The sequence below is a fragment of the Salvia hispanica genome, unplaced genomic scaffold (genome assembly GCF_023119035.1).
Source record: "Salvia hispanica cultivar TCC Black 2014 unplaced genomic scaffold, UniMelb_Shisp_WGS_1.0 HiC_scaffold_406, whole genome shotgun sequence".
Classification (NCBI taxonomy): Eukaryota; Viridiplantae; Streptophyta; class Magnoliopsida; order Lamiales; family Lamiaceae; genus Salvia; species Salvia hispanica.
The window spans coordinates 74,090-90,032 of NW_025952142.1; the positions used below are offsets into that span (position 1 = coordinate 74,090).

General features: G+C 37.9%; 1 long non-coding RNA gene and 5 pseudogenes across 1 annotated transcript; 1 reads left to right on the forward strand and 5 right to left on the reverse strand.

The window, feature by feature from the left end:
* Positions 1-2,530: 2,530 nt before the first annotated feature.
* On the reverse strand, positions 2,531-4,029 carry LOC125199156 (annotated as a pseudogene).
* Positions 4,030-4,892: 863 nt separating this feature from the next.
* On the reverse strand, positions 4,893-5,880 carry LOC125199154. The gene is made up of 2 exons (XR_007172530.1): positions 5,666-5,880; positions 4,893-5,357 (listed from the first exon to the last, which is right to left on the reverse strand). It is a non-coding gene; the product is annotated as an uncharacterized LOC125199154 (long non-coding RNA).
* Positions 5,881-6,336: 456 nt separating this feature from the next.
* On the reverse strand, positions 6,337-7,921 carry LOC125199165 (annotated as a pseudogene).
* Positions 7,922-8,722: 801 nt separating this feature from the next.
* Positions 8,723-10,100, reverse strand: LOC125199162 (annotated as a pseudogene).
* Positions 10,101-10,708: 608 nt separating this feature from the next.
* LOC125199163 lies at positions 10,709-11,598 on the reverse strand (annotated as a pseudogene).
* Positions 11,599-13,076: 1,478 nt separating this feature from the next.
* LOC125199164 lies at positions 13,077-15,493 on the forward strand (annotated as a pseudogene).
* The last annotated feature ends 450 nt before the right edge of the window (positions 15,494-15,943 follow it).

Below are 15,943 nucleotides of genomic sequence, written 5' to 3' on the forward strand. Positions count from 1 at the left end.
CAAAAGGGGGGATTTTGAGAAATCTTCAAGTGGCGGCCCACGCACACTGCCTCGTCGCAGTGGGGGCGTGACGGAGGTCCGATCCTACAGTTTTTCCTCTTTTGTTTTTCTTTTCCTTTTTTCTTTTTCGAATCATATTTGAAATTAGCTAGATATATATGACAATGAAATTAATTGAATGTGAAACAGTGTTACTCCACAATGGAAAGAGTTTGGAAGAATGTGAAATTAAGAAATTATTGATGTTCTATCCAGATGGGTAAGAAGAGAGGTTAATTGCTTAGATTTGAGTCGGGGTGAGCGACTTTTAAATTTAAATTTATTTATCAATTCCAAAAAGAATGAGTTTGGACAATTTGGCCACTAATGCATACAGAAATTTGGTATCAGTTTATTTGTAGTTACTGTCCTCTGATCTATCCGAGTTAAGCATACATACTATAGTTGCATAACGAGTTATCAATTTCAACGTCTAATTTGCAGATGTCATGCTTTGATGCAAGCTTCAAGTCAAAGGCGCACATTTAATGTTGGAACCCCAACTACACTTAATAATTATGAGATTTTTTCGGAGTTGGAATTCTCGAAAAGGTTGTACTAGTAGTATTTATTGACGGTAGAATTTGCATGAAATAGATAAGTAATGGGAGAAAATGAATTAGAAAATTGGTGATAAAAAGATGTAGTACAATAATTGTCGATAGAAGAAACGTTTGCATCGAAAACACTAACGATATCTAGCGACGTAAATAATAGTAGTAATATATTATTATCTTTGTAATAAAGAACATAGTAGGAAAAAAAAATCAGAATCAGGAAGCTAAAGAAAAATAGCCAATAGAGATTAATTGTGATATAAATTGGAAAGAAATAAAAATAAGAGAGAATGACATATTTTAAAAATACTACTCCCTCCGTCCCCAATTAAGAATCACACTTTTCCATTTCGGTCCGTCCTCAATTAAAAGTCACACTTCATTTTTACCATAAATGGTAAGTAGGTCTCACATTCCACCAGATGGCGGATTTAGGGGGGAGGGGCGGTCGCCCCTTCCCGGCCGTTCGGAGAGCCTAAACTTTCCCTTGAATCGAGCGAAAATAGCATATCCGTCCCCACCGTGGAGTGTAGAAATATACTTTGTTTTCAATAAATAGCATATAAAATGGAGTAGTCTAATGGTTTGTGTGTTGATTTTTTTCTAAGAGGTCTAAGGATCAATCCTCAACAAGAGCATATTATTTTCATTTTTTACTCTTTTAGTTTATCAATTCATATTTCTTTCTTATCATCAAAATAATACCTTTAAATACTTTATAAAATCTATTCATATTTATTTATTATCATCAAAATAATACCTTTAAATACTTTATGAAATCTAAACTTTTACTAATTTGCCTATATTTGCATGCTAATTCATGTATATATTTTATTAACGAAGCTAGTGCTACTTAAATATTAATACAATAATATTTATTTAATTATTAAAAATATTAATAAATTAAATATTAAATATTTAAATATTAAATTTTCGCCCCCACCATTTTCGGTCCGGATCCGCCACCGCATTCCACTAATTCAATTCACTCACGTTTTATTATAAAACTAATATAAAAAATGGATCTCACGTTCCACTAACTTTTTCAACTAACTTTTCTTTACCTTTCTTAAAATCGTCTCTGTTAAAGTGTATTCTAATCGGACGGAGGGGGTACTAAGTAATAAAAAGTAGGAATGGAGGTAGAGAGTCTCGAACTCACGACCTAGAGCATTCATACGAACTATGCTACATTTACTCTCGTTAACTGTGCCATCGCAGCATCTATGCTTCGTTAAATTCGCTATTTCGAATTTAAGAAAAATGACTAGATTTACAGGACATGTCTAACACAAGACTTTTCAATTATTTATATATTTGTCTTTGAGTTAAAACATGACCAGCCAGATTTATTGAAAGTATAATGTGTCTAGTGAACTACTCCATAGTTGATCATTCTAGATTAAATTATGTTTTTTATTTTGTCTAAAGGAGTATAATACAAATACAATAATAAGATCAATCAACTGAAAATCACTCCACAAATAACTACAGTTTGCAAGTGGGAATCCAATTCCCAGTCACAGCTTTCACCACTAAGAATAAAGTTTTCGACATGCCTCTTACTTTGTGGCCTTCCCTTTTTTCCTCTAAAGGTGCAAGAAAAATCTTCTTCTTTAAGCATTGTATCATTTCTTTCTCAAGAAAATGCCATTTTTTTAATTCCACAATGCACGAAAGGTATTTTATATTCAAAACAGTCAAGTAGTCAACCACTTGTAATATCTGAAACATCTTTTATTACTCAAAATCCTCACAATAAGAATCACTAAAACACAATCCCCAATTTACTGGTGATCAGTGTTGACCAAATATTTAGTCAAAAAGGGTTGTCAAACCTATAATCATTATGATGCTTTAAAATGAACATAAAAACAGCATATTATCAGCAGACAGCAACAAGATACCAACATCTTGAGAAACAATCTGGGATGTGAAAAATGGCCACATACTTGTTCACCTCCATCTGTGTGCAGTATACTAACAAAACTAGTTATAGTAAAACAAAATTAATCATCATTGCTGCTAAGGTGAAAAACTAATGTAGTGTGTGTGTATAGAAAACTATACTATTTCCTCATCTAACACTATAATAAAACAACCCCTTTTTCATACTAAATCACTTTCTATATTTTCATTTGTAGTAGTGAGCTTGCCTTTCTTGGACCATAGCCAAATCTTGGATACAGAGAAGCTATCACCTCTACTCCTAATACCAATCTTTTTATCATCCGCTTCCATATTATCACTGCCAAACCGCGCTTTAGCCCTCGTTGCAACACCACTGCAATGAGGCAGCGCCACATGAAGGTTGGCCTCGCCAACAACGTATTGAAAAGCACCCATAGAATAACATCTCCTAGCATCAATGCTGCTGCTAGTGACCTCATTTTGCATCTTCATTTCACTCTCTACTCCTTCATTAGTGCTCCTGAACTTCCCAAGACGAATGGAGAGCGTCCTGCCCGCCCAGCATTGCTCGTCTCTGGCAGAGACGCGCCACTAGGGAAAGACAAGCTGCTCCATTGGTGATCCAAATCACAAGTACTGAACAAGGGGTTCTCCGTATAATTCCCAATTCCGATTAGGCTTCGACACAGAGGGCACGTGGAGTTCGACAGCAACCATGTTTCGATGCAGTGGATGTGAAAGGCATGGCTGCAGCTAGGCAGGACCTTGAGCTTGTCAAGAAAGGACAATTCAGAGAGGCAGACAGCACAATCAAATGGCTCCTTCAATCCTATGATGTCCTTGTAGTAGAAAAGTGGCAGAGCATCGATGAGTGACTGATCGAGGCCGGAGTCGTGCAGACGGAAAAGGTGCTGCAGCTGCCTCTGAATGTGTGGGAAGCAGCATCAGGGAGCCTGCTGAGTGTGAGATTGAGGAAAATGATGGCCACTTCATCACAAACCTAATCACAAGCTGTAGCAATCCAAGTAGGAAGAAGCCAATTGCAAGAATCACTATCACTAGGAGAACTAGTGGGCTGATTCTGCCCATTGATGACACAACTACTGAAAATGAGGGCTATTCAGAGTTCAAGAATATAGTTCACAAAACAAGAAAAACTTGAACAAATTGCCCTTCAAATGGAATTCAGACAGGAAGGTGTTCAAACAAGGATAGGGGAGTATATAACATGTCAAAAAGCACACTGGTAAAAGAATTCAAGAATAAAAATCTGAACTTGCAGGCAAACTAAACTGATTTAAGCTGACAGGGATTGTGATTTGTGAACAATCAATCCACACAGGGATTTATTTATAGGGTTGGTAATAAATGGAACTATTTTTGAGAATATCAAGATTTCCAGAGAAAATATGTCCAAACAAGATTGGCAAACAAAAATAAATAAACTACTCACATATTGTGCTAGTGTGTATAAAAATGGAGTTTAGAGTGTGAACTGAAATTTGCAACAAGATTTGAGAGGAGGCAAGGTTGGGTGTAATGACAAACTTGAAACTATGGCTTCTGTCTTTTAGTTTACCTGATATCAGCAAAAGGGCTCCTCCATTTGTCGCTTTCACCAACCTTATGGTGTGTGTTTGAGGAGTTTCTTTTCTTTATCTAAGATTAATTAGGGCAATCTTTTTGTTTTCAAACATTATCAGTCTTGTCCTTCTATGAATAATCCTCATGCTGACTTCACATTCTATTTTTTTTTTCATTTCGTAATTTAAACATGTAAAAAGCTAGGAGTATTAAATAAGAAATCAAGATCCAGTAATGAATCATTTTATTATAAGAGAATATATATTTAAAGGGGTGAGAGGGTGGAAATCAAAATGTATAATAAAACTATGGAGAATAGCATGAGTAAAGCATTATTTAGTTACATAAGCATTGAATAGATAAATTTTGATGATGATATGGAGGGTCCATTTCAATGGGAAAAAACACTGCTAAATTTTGCCTTGCACGCATGCCAACTATTCCCTATTCAAGAGGGTGATTATGACTAATCATAATTTGCAGTTATTTTCATGTTTGTTGTTGTTTTTTCCTCTAACTGCTGAGTCACTGAGCAGCAACCCCATTTGTAAAAAGCATTTGTTCTTTTTGTGTTTTATAGGTGAAGTATAGAATACTTGTTCTTTTACATATCATTTATGTATGCTTATAACATACGTTGTGAGTCAATTGTGGAGAAGTTTAGACAAAGTTGTCGTAAAAATATGATCGTTTTCTTAAATTTTATTACAACAGATAAAAAAAGTACAAAGGTCAAAGTGTGCTCTCAGAAGTAATGTTTGTTCTTATTGAGAGAGAGAGAGAGAGAGAGAGAGAGTGGTATATGGATTGTATTTGTATAAGATTGATTGAGGATTTTAATGACCTACATCTGCTCCTTGTTTGCGCTTTCTGATCTGTTGAGAACTTCAGCTGTTACCAAGTCTTGTCGAGTTGTGGAGTTCATCAACTTAGCTAGACATGTCCATTGTGGCTTTAGACCGGCTCTCCTATGAGTAGCATGAGGAGGACCAGGCCGAAGCAGTAAGTATCTGCCTCGAACGCCTTATTTTGGGCGACAGCTGCAGGCGAGTTGTTTGCTTGAAAGCTCTTGATTCTATCAAGAAAAGATAGTCTTGTCTCACTTATGCAGGACTGTCTTTCGTCTTTATGTAGTATGTTCGATGTTTTATGTTTCCATGAGGAATCCATCAGCTTGCAGCCCCTCATGCATGAAAGCTAGTGCATTGAAGGTTTTGCCTACAATGTTCCAGCTTGGCCAATCCAATGATTTGACGCGTTGGATTCCTGGAAATTGGCAAGAATGTCATTACTTTGCTGTAAAAGTAGAGCGAAGTTGGACCAACAAGCATCATCAGAATGATGGAAATTCAGTGTCACGAGAAAAGTTATGATCTTATTTAGGTGTTTCTGATAATAACTCAACGCATTATAGAATCTGCAAGAACGAAGGATTTTTTCTCAGCTGGGGCAGTAGAAGCCTAGTGCAGGCATCACATTTGATGAATCACGAGGTCTTTATGCTGCATCCTCGTCTTTAAATCAGATACAGAAATGCCCCAGTCCTTGATTCTTTTCACGACTAGAGCCATCACCTCGTTTATGAAAACTCCAAAGACATGATTGGAGCTTGAGGTTAAGAACAGCAAGAGCCTTGGTCACCAACAGAGGCAGCATCTTGCTCAGCAGTGAGGGTGGGCTCAGCAAGATCGATTATGTGGATGAAGTTTTTCTCACAAGTCACGCCTTTCCAGCCATCATTGCATGGATTTGCGCTCGTATTCCAGCCCCAGTTCACTTCTCTCTGATTCTATCCTGGGGAAAGTGCAGCAATGAACTGGACTAGAGCATCATCCCTTGCTTCTGGTGTTTCTGTATTTGTCACTGATAGCAACAGATGATCAAGATGAATGGTATATCTACGCGATCCATACACACATCAGCTGAGATGATGTTAAATAGTCTTCTTATTCTGCTCAGCTGAAAGAAGAGAAGAGCTGAAAATGGTTACAGAAACTGCTGCAGACTGACTATTAATTGGCTTAGTTTACCGTAGAAACAAAATACAACGGACAGAGCAAGAGTCTGCACTTGAAAAGCAATCCTATTGCTCAAATATGTTCTCTAATAGCTCTAAATTAATTTCAAGAACTAGTCAGACAATGTATTTTTCTTCTTTTGTGTCAGTTTGTGTGTGTATTCTATTTTATGTACTACGTAGTTCATTTACATCCCTACAGTGTATGCGAATGACTCAACCAAGAAATCAAGAAAAGCTTGCTAATGTATAGCACTAAATAGTTGTCAATCATATCCGTACATTTGGCTAAACAATAGGTAGTTACAAAGATATTACACCATATCACAACCACAAGATGGTAAGGTTTCTGAAAGCAAAGACCACCAAAAATTATGTGGTCAGTACTGCCGTATTACTACAAAAACCATTGGAGCCTTTTGTAATTCTCTAATCTGAGCCAAGGCAAATCCACTTCATCGCAGAATTGAGTAAGTAATGAACTCAGTCGAAGTGAAGTGAAAAGGTTGGTGGGGGATGGGATTCCTGCAATATATTAGACAATAATGTCATTTACTTGTACAGGGAAAAATACACTTAAAGACAGTCATTGAGCTAGAACTTCAACTTACGGTCGAGGTCCATAAACTTTGATTTGGCGCAGGTGGGTATCCCTTCCATTCAAATGATTTGACAAAACAGCAATTTGCAACATGAAGGTATTCACAAAAGTTTCCCTGAAATAGTCATCATCAATAATCTTCTTACAATGAGGGCACATTAAGGTTCGTGTCTTTGGCAGTAAAATGATTTGTGTCACAAAAAAAAATCATTTAAGAAGGCGGCCTGATATCTTGCAAGGATGATTAACCAGTCTGAGAAGAAAGTCCTTACATGCTTCTAGTGTCTTGTTCTTTTGTGTGCGAGTTAGGACAATATTTTAGAGTTCGAAACTAGTATCTAATAGCTACTGCTACCAGTTTAATCAGCAAAGACAAAGACTAATGAATCTATTATAATTACACTAATGTATGTTGTTATCAAATGATGAAAAAACACAGTACTACTACTATATTATCAAGATTAAAGAAAAGAGTATGCTAGTCACCTCGGATCCCGTCCCAGACAATGATATATACACCCAACCAGTTGGTTTAACAAGCTCCACTGTTTTTATCTCCTGAAAATTTTATTGGACACATCAAACAAGAACTTGATCAATCTTTGCAGAGTTAATGAATTAACAGTATACTAGCAATATAATGTAATGTGACCTAACCAAATCTGATGAATATAGCATTCAATTCACAATTACCTTCAAGTTGTGAAAACCATCACCAGCTCGAATCGAGATCTTGCTAGGAGTGTAGCTCTCATCAAGCTTGAAATCGACATACAGAACAACTAATTGAAGCTTAACTTTCTTTTGGAACTGGATGTTAACAAGATGAGGTTGTGCACCATCCGACCTAAAAATGCATCAAAATTAAAAATTTAAGCATTTCTCTGCATCCAAACAACATCACTACCTGAAAATTTTTAACACTGGAAAATTCAAACATTCATGAAAGGACTCGTATACACGGTGACAAATAAGCCTCAATTTCATAATACAAAGCTAGAATTCAGTCTAAAGATGCAAAGAGTGAAAGGGTAGTAACTGCCAGTAGGTGTCGAGATTGTCGTCGCGGAGGAAGTGACGCCGTTTCCGGGCTTGCAGGAGCTGACGCTCCAAGCTGCCTTCTTGGCCATATCGCGAAGGTCGTCGTCCACCACCAGCTGCGGGTTTCCTCCGGTCAGCTTCCCTTCCTCCTCCCTCCGACGACTCAGCCATTTTCACCGTCGCACCTGATTTGGGTTTTTAGGGTTAAGCCCTAAATTCGAAATTTGATTTCAACTTATAAGGATTATTTCGGTGGAGCAGCAAGGCAGGTGGGCGGCCAGGCGGCGAGACAGGCAGGGCGGCGAGTGCGGCTGGTGAGGCGCGGCGGTGGGCGGCAGATTTCGCTGGATATGGAGGCGCCACTTTATTTAAAGTAGTTTCGGAGTTAATTCTTTTTAATTAAATAGAGCTTTTTGTTTAGGCCTCTCGCGTGTGAGAAATTTTGAAATAAGGGGTTAAATTCGGCGCTTTCGTAATTGGGATTGATTCGTTAATCTTTGGTAATTTGAGATCGAAGCGTCGATTCTTCAAAATAAGAGATTTCTAATATTTTATCTTAGTTATATTTTCTTTTAATATTATTTTCCTCTAACTATTTATCAATTGCCTAAATTACCCCCTTCAAATTTTTACCTAAATTCTAAATAATTCAGCGTCGTTCCTCCGTTTAATCTCTCCCAAACCATCAACACCGTTTCTCCGTTTCTATAATCTCTCCCAAACCACCTGTCTTTTGTATTCCAAACTTGCCTCCACCTGTCTTTTGTATTCCAAACTTGCCTCCACCTTCTCAATATAATCGCATCGGAGGAAGGCGTAGTTGTAAGCCGATTAATCTTCAGCGACAACGGCGATATGATCGATTGCACCAAAATGGGGATGGGAGGTAAGCCATTCCCCAAACATAGATCGCGTCGCCGATATGCAGAGCAACGCTTTCTTCATCCTCCTAGTCGAAAAAGACTCCGCTTACATGCGATTAGCTGAGGATCGATTCTGCAACCGATTCCCCTGCATAACCGATATCCCTCAAATCGAAGATTCTCACGGAGCCATCGGCTGAAACCGACGCGAAAACCCCAGCCTCGCCTCAAGCTATGTCGTAAACCTCCTTGTTTTGCGCGATCAGCTGCGTCTCCACCACGTCCTTCTCAATATCCCAAATCGTGCAGGTCGTGTCAATGCTCGACGTTTCGATCCTCCGCGGCTCGACCTCGTTCCAGTCGAATGAGGTCAGCGGGGCCAGTACTCGCTGGTTTTGCTTTTGTTGAGCGTGGAGATGGCCGCGATTATGGAGTCCTTGACCTCCCAGAGGCAGAGGAAGTCGCCGGAGGAGGCGAGGAGGTTGGAAGGGGCGGAGATGGAGGGTGGAAGAGTAATTTCGTCGGGGGTAAGGGTGGTCGAAGGAGAGAGAAGGGACGGGCTTGAGAGAGGACGAATCTTCGAGAATGAGAGGATGTTGACGCGGTTCTTCAGCTCCTCGATGAAGTTGCCGACAGCGACGCGACAATGGTTTACGGCGGAGATGGCCATGGCATAGATTGGGTAGGGGGATTCAAAGGGAAGAAGAATGATAATTTTGAAATAATATCGATTTATGTCCTTTGAAATAATATCGTATTTAAAATGTAAAAAGAAATTGTCAAATCACAAAACCCTCCAAAAGGGTATTTTAATCGAAAGCGATAAAAAATATTATTTTGAGATAAATCTTGAGTCAGGGTTGTCTGGAGATGTTTTGAAAATCCAGAGACTAATGGCGAGATAAACGCGTAGTCAAGAACTATTTTTGTAGTTAAACTCTAATTAATTAGACTTTGTATAGTAGTATATTCTGTTTTAAAAGTAATTTTTTTTACTATTTAAGTAAATGAGTGCAAGTACATATTAATTTATTAAATATGTTTAATTAATTTTTAGTATCTGAAATTATTTAAGGTTTATATTTTTAAGTTACTGAAGATAGTATGCATAGTTAGAATTGATTGCCATTCATTTGAGAAGGATTAAAAAATGTCTTTGTGTCAATTTTTATGGTGGGAAGTACAAATTTATTTTTATTATAAAGTTGGTATATCGAATTTAATAGGAGTATCGAATTTAAAGTCCGGATATTTTGAATGCTTTTTAATATTATGAAAATGTTAAAAGTAATTGAAGTATTTAAATTGAATAATAGAATGGTGCGACTCTAGAATAGTGTAAGAGAATCTCTTGTATTTAAATTGAATAATAGAATGGTGCGACCTTGAATAGTGTAAGAGAATGCTCTTGCGAAAGAACTGGATGTGGGTGTCGTCTTCTTTAGCAGCAAATTAAAAATGAATAAATATGGGTCGGTCACATCCATGCTCTTGATAAAGAGCATAGATGTGGATGATCTAATTATTAAGTTCACTCTTTATTACTCCCTCCGTCCACGATTAAGAGTCGATGACTTTTATTCGGTCAGTCCCAATTAAGTCGCACTTTATTTGTAACATAAATAGTAAGTAGGTTCCACATCCACTAACTCAATTCATCACATTTTATTATAAAACCAATATAAAAAAATGGGTCCACATTCTTAGCTTTTTGACCACTTCTTTACATTTCTTAAACCGTCTAGGGCAGTTTGACTCCTAATAGGGGACGGAGGAGTAATAAACTACATAATATAATATTTTAAAAATAGAATTCATATTTTACCAAGTATTTCTATTCATTTTCTTTTATATTTTTTAAAACTCATATTGAATTAAAATGAGACATTTAATTATCGGAATGTAATACTTTTCATTTATTTATAACATTATACTTGCAATAATCAATACACTATTTTACTATTTTGGCGGACGAACGAAAATGAAAAAATGTATTTTTTTCGAATGGCGGAGTATATGCATAGTATCATGCTTTGAGATCATCCGACACGGTGATGGTATGCAATGAGTTGCCAGAATGTCCACGGTTGTGGCTTTAGCAGTCTTCGTCGAAGGACCCAAGCTGCACCAACAACAACAGAGAAGGTGTTCAACAAATTACTAATGTAACAAATAGCCCCCTGAATTTTCAGAATTGATGACGCATCGATATGTAACAAACAAAATTTCTAAAGGTCCATTCGATATACGAAATTAAATTTGAATTATACTTAGAATCTACGGGAAATTTAATTTGAATGAATTGAATTAGTATTCAATTTCAAATCCTTTGTTCGGTAAACATTATAGTAAAGCGTCGCGCAATATGTAGTGTGTGTGCGGGCAGTGTGCAGTGCGTGTGTGTACAATATGTTTTGTGTGCAATGTGTATCATTAGGAAATTAATTCAAGGATGTATATACATTACCTGCATTCCCAAAAGATCCGATGATCCGTGAACGTACGAAACAATTCCTATTCGCAAAACAACTCCACTTGTCACAGAGATGGCATCGCCCTTGCCCCTAATCGGATAGCCAACAACTGTCACACGCATCTTGAAGCGCCGGCAGATCCCCAAATTCTACCGGCGAAACCCCTCCCAGAACTCCTCATCCTCTACTGTTAGCAAAGCTGTCCCGTTTCATGCAATTAATACCATAATTTTGAATTTTCCCGCGTAAAAGCAGTAGTACAAAGAAAGCTTCAGTACTCACCAATATCGCATTCTTCCCCAATTGCAAGCACGGTGGCGACATATTTGGTGTCTGAACCCCTCTTCTTCAACAACCTGCGTATAGTGCTCTACAGAATGTGCATTCGTCAAAACCCTCCTGCCCTTGATAATAAAGCCGCTGCTGGTCGAGCTGTTCTGCCGATTTCTCTGCCCGGCGGCGGGAAAATTTAGCTTGAATGGAAACAAAAAACCTTAACCACCGCGTCCATCGCTGGGGAAGCTCTGGCCACAGGATTCTCCGCCTTGGTAAGCAAATTAGACACTGTTCCATTGGAAGCTGGGACTCGGGAACTTCACAGGGACGGCGATCAGGGGCGGGTGTGATGATGAGCTCAGCGTTATCGACTGCGGAGGCGGTGGTGGTAGGCAGGGAAGCTGTGTTATTTTTTTGTTGTCGTGTCACAATTGTGTTTGGTTTGGCTGCTCATTTTTTAATTTGTTTGGAAGCAATTTAGAGGGAATTGGCTCAATGAATTTGCATGGGTTTTTTATAAGCATTTGCAACTCACTCTAGCGCAGTTGATTTTATGAGAAATGAATGCGAGTTGATCTCAGACAATCTAAAATCAATTTTATCTTAAAAAATTTAAATTGCATAAAAATGGCAATAGTCAATAAAAATAAGGACGACACTTGTATTTAGGGGGTGCAAGAAGAGCAAAGATATAAACGCCCATAATATTGGTGGACATAATTTGGTTCAATTGGGGCTTATGCCCATGTCAAGTTATTTTCAATTTTTTATAACATTGTCGAATTTTTGATATGGTAGGAGAATCAAAAAGCCACAATAGTCACTAAAATATTATCCAAATTCAAATTTCAAAATTCAGAATCTGCACCTCATATCTATTTAATTACTTGATTTTGCCGGTGGTAAGCCTATGTTATCGAACAAGGCATGAGAGAAAGATAATTTTATGTGTACATAAATTCAAAAGATAGAGGAAAACTGACTCTAGACGAATATTTGGTGTTTATCTCTATACGTGCAAAATCTGGGTGAGCAATTTAGAAACTTCATAAATAACAAGATATTAAAATTATATTGACAACCTACAATAAATGTAATGGGACTCTTAACAACTTTCTCTTTATAAAGAGGTGAGTACAAATTAAAATTACTCTAATTTTTTTACTAAAATTAGGAAATTATCTTTTTATTATTTAAATACCATGAAATTATGCTTCCTTGTACTACTTATTCATTTTATTAATTTAAATGAAAAGATTATTCATTTAATATGTTTTTATCTACATAGAACGTATGTGAATTATAAAACTTTGTGTTAAACAATTCTAATGATATTATATTCTTTTATTTCAGTATTGAATTTTCAAATTTTTATTGACAATTCCGAACTGAAATTCTGACACATTGTTCCAAAACTGAAAATTGAAATCCAAATTAACCAAATAATTCCAGATCACAATCTAATCCATATCTGTGAAACCAGCCATGATCTTCCGGAAGATTTCCTTCAAATTGTTCGCTTAAACCCGTATACTTTCACTCATTTCTCAGCGCCAGCCATCAAAATTCGATGCTTTTCCGCATATCCCAAATTCGATTTCAGCCGCATTACGTAGGCGATGATGCCATCGATCAATTCCGGAATATGTTAAGAATGCATCCGCTCCCGCTCTGTCATTGATTTTACCAAAGTTATTGAGTGTTGTGGTCAAGATGCAGAAATACTCTTGCCCTTCAACTGTTCGACGAAATGCTTCAGGGAAATCTCCGGTGAATGACTATACCTTGAATATTGCCATCGATTGTTTCTGCCGACTGAAAACACCTGATTTTGGGTTTGCAATTTTAGGCAGATTCTTCAAACGTGGCTACAAACCTGATGTGGTAGCTTTTAACACTCTCGTCAAAGGCCTTGTATTGGTCGGAAGGATCCCAGAGGCTGCAAAGCTGTGTTGGAAGTTGTCTGCGGAGAAACTGTGCAATCGGATGAATATACGTATAATACTATGCTTAATGGGTTATGCAAAGCTGGAGGTACTCTTGAGGCGCTTGAACTGCTTAGTCGATTGGAAAAGGAAGCTATAAACCTAATGTTTATGCTTACAGCATAGTTAATGCTGACTTGTGCAAAGATAGAAAGGTTGACGATGCTCTCCAACTCTTCCACCATGGGTGAGAAGGGGATTTCGCAATGTTGTGACATATAATTCAATAATTGAGGGGTTATGCAATCATAATTGAGGAAAAGAACGAAGACATGTTAAGGAAGATGATATCGAATAAAATGTGCCCAGATGTGTTTGCTTGTAATATTTTTGTAGATGCTCTTTGCCGAAGGGAGGATGGAAGAGGCTGAGCATATGCTGGTCAAAATGAGGCAAATTGATGTTCTACCCGACATTGTTACATACAATGCATTGATGAATGGATATTGTTTTGCTGGGCGAGGTAGAAAAAGCTAGAAACATTTTCCAACTCTCGGTGAAATCTGGAATCAAGCCTAATGTTAGAAGCTACAATAATTTGATGAATGGGTACTGCAAGTTAGGACGAACTGATGAAGTCAGTCGTATTTTTACCATAATTAAACTCTAAAGGGGTTAGAGCAGTGATGTGGTTTCTTATAGCATAATGCTAGAGGCCTTATTTGGTGAAGACGGTGTGAAGAGGAGAAGCAGAAGCTGTTCAAAGATGGAAGCTCTACAAGTTTATCCTGATACAACAACTTATGGAATCTTGTTACATGGTTTGTGCAGTGCTCATCGTGATGAAGCATTTCCATAATATTACATACCATGGAAAACAAGGCATCATTCCAAACATAGTTATTTATGATATCCTCATCAGGATTGTGCAAAAGAATGGCAAACTCAGACAAGCAAAGGATGTGTTTGTGAGCTTCCTTCCAGAAATGTGCAGCCTGATGTGTGGGCATATACAAGCATGGTACATTTACTGCAAAGGGGCAGGTAGAAGAGGCTAAGGATTTGATGGTGCAAATGGTGAATAAAGGGTGCTTGCCCAACAGCGTGACTTACAATATTTTGTTCAAGGTCTTCTCAAATGGAATAAGTTGGATGATGCGATTCTTGTCTTGAAAGAGATGATTGCAAGAGGATGCACACTTAGCGCCACCACTATTTGATGTTGAGTGAAACTCTGTGAAGGGAGGATAATGATGGTGTTTCTTTTTGATATGGTTGTTAAACTTTTACCAAAGAAGGTGTAAGGCTAATCTAGTTGGATGATAGTTTGTTTTACATGGTACTGATTTTATTTGCTATGATACTTCCGAGTGTACCAGTTCCAACATGCTGCATAGGTTTCAAAGTGACATATTCGTGAATGAGAGGGAGTATTAATAAACGACTAATTTACTCATCACACCTACTATGTGATATAAATATTTATTCCACGAGTTTATAAGGGTCAGATATTATATTTCTCTTAACGACACTTAGCAAAAGGATCCAATAGAATAACATTTTGTGAGACTTCTTTTTCTGGTTGTTATATTAGTGATCACATTGGCGTGCTACTAAACATCAACTTTTCCATATTATATTGGATAATTACATGCAAAATTTCCAACAATCTTTGTTGTCACACATTTAAAAATACGATGTTAGGTAGCATGCTCAGGACACCATCTGTGGATCTCGAGATTTTGGTCCAGATAGGTTCTCATCAGAACATGATTTTTGAACTCATTATTTCATAGAATACAATATGTTTGCATTGATCTATTGTCTCTCTTATTCTCAAATCTTGCTATTGATCTCTTTCCTTTGTTTCAGGACAGTCTGAGAGAGCTTCTGCTTGAGTTAAAAAACGGCCTCACATATGAATCCTGCCTCAACTAAGCTGGTGCATTAGACAATGATCTGTCGATCTCTGTCAATGGCCTGGAGTGGAATGCAGCAGCCAGGGAAGCGTCTCCGGCCTTGATCTCAGTGGAGAGTACGATCTCGATGGGATCAGCACTCTTTCAGCCTCACACACCTCCAGAGTTTGAGTTTAGCAGCTCAAACACCTTTTCCCTCCCGAGTTCCTATCCAGTTCGGACAGCTCACAGAGTTAAGGTATCTCAATCTAAGCCGTTGTGGCTTTTCAGGCTAGATCCCATCTGATTTATCCAAACTTAACAAGGCTAGTTGTTCTTGATCTGTCGATTCGACTACTACTCATCGCTTAACCTCCCAATCTGCCTTACACTGATCGCCTTCTCTAGCTTAAAAGAACTCCATCTTGATGGAGTGAATGTCTCAGCTGTGTGGCAATGAATGGGGCAGTGCTATATCACATCATCTATGTCAAATTTGACTGTATTGAGCATGTCTGGTTGCTTCCTCACAGGCCCTCTTGATTCCCTCCTTGCTAAAACTGCAACACACCTCTCCGTTATTCGTCTTGATGGAGACGCATTCTCCTCTCTCCCTTCCCTGGCTTTCTTGCTGATTTCCCCAATCTGAAAATGCTCATTCTAAGCTCATGTGACTTATCCGGTGTTGTTCCTGCAAAACTTTTCCGGATCAAGACTCTGCAGACAGTCGACTTGAGTAACAGCTTAGCGATCTTGA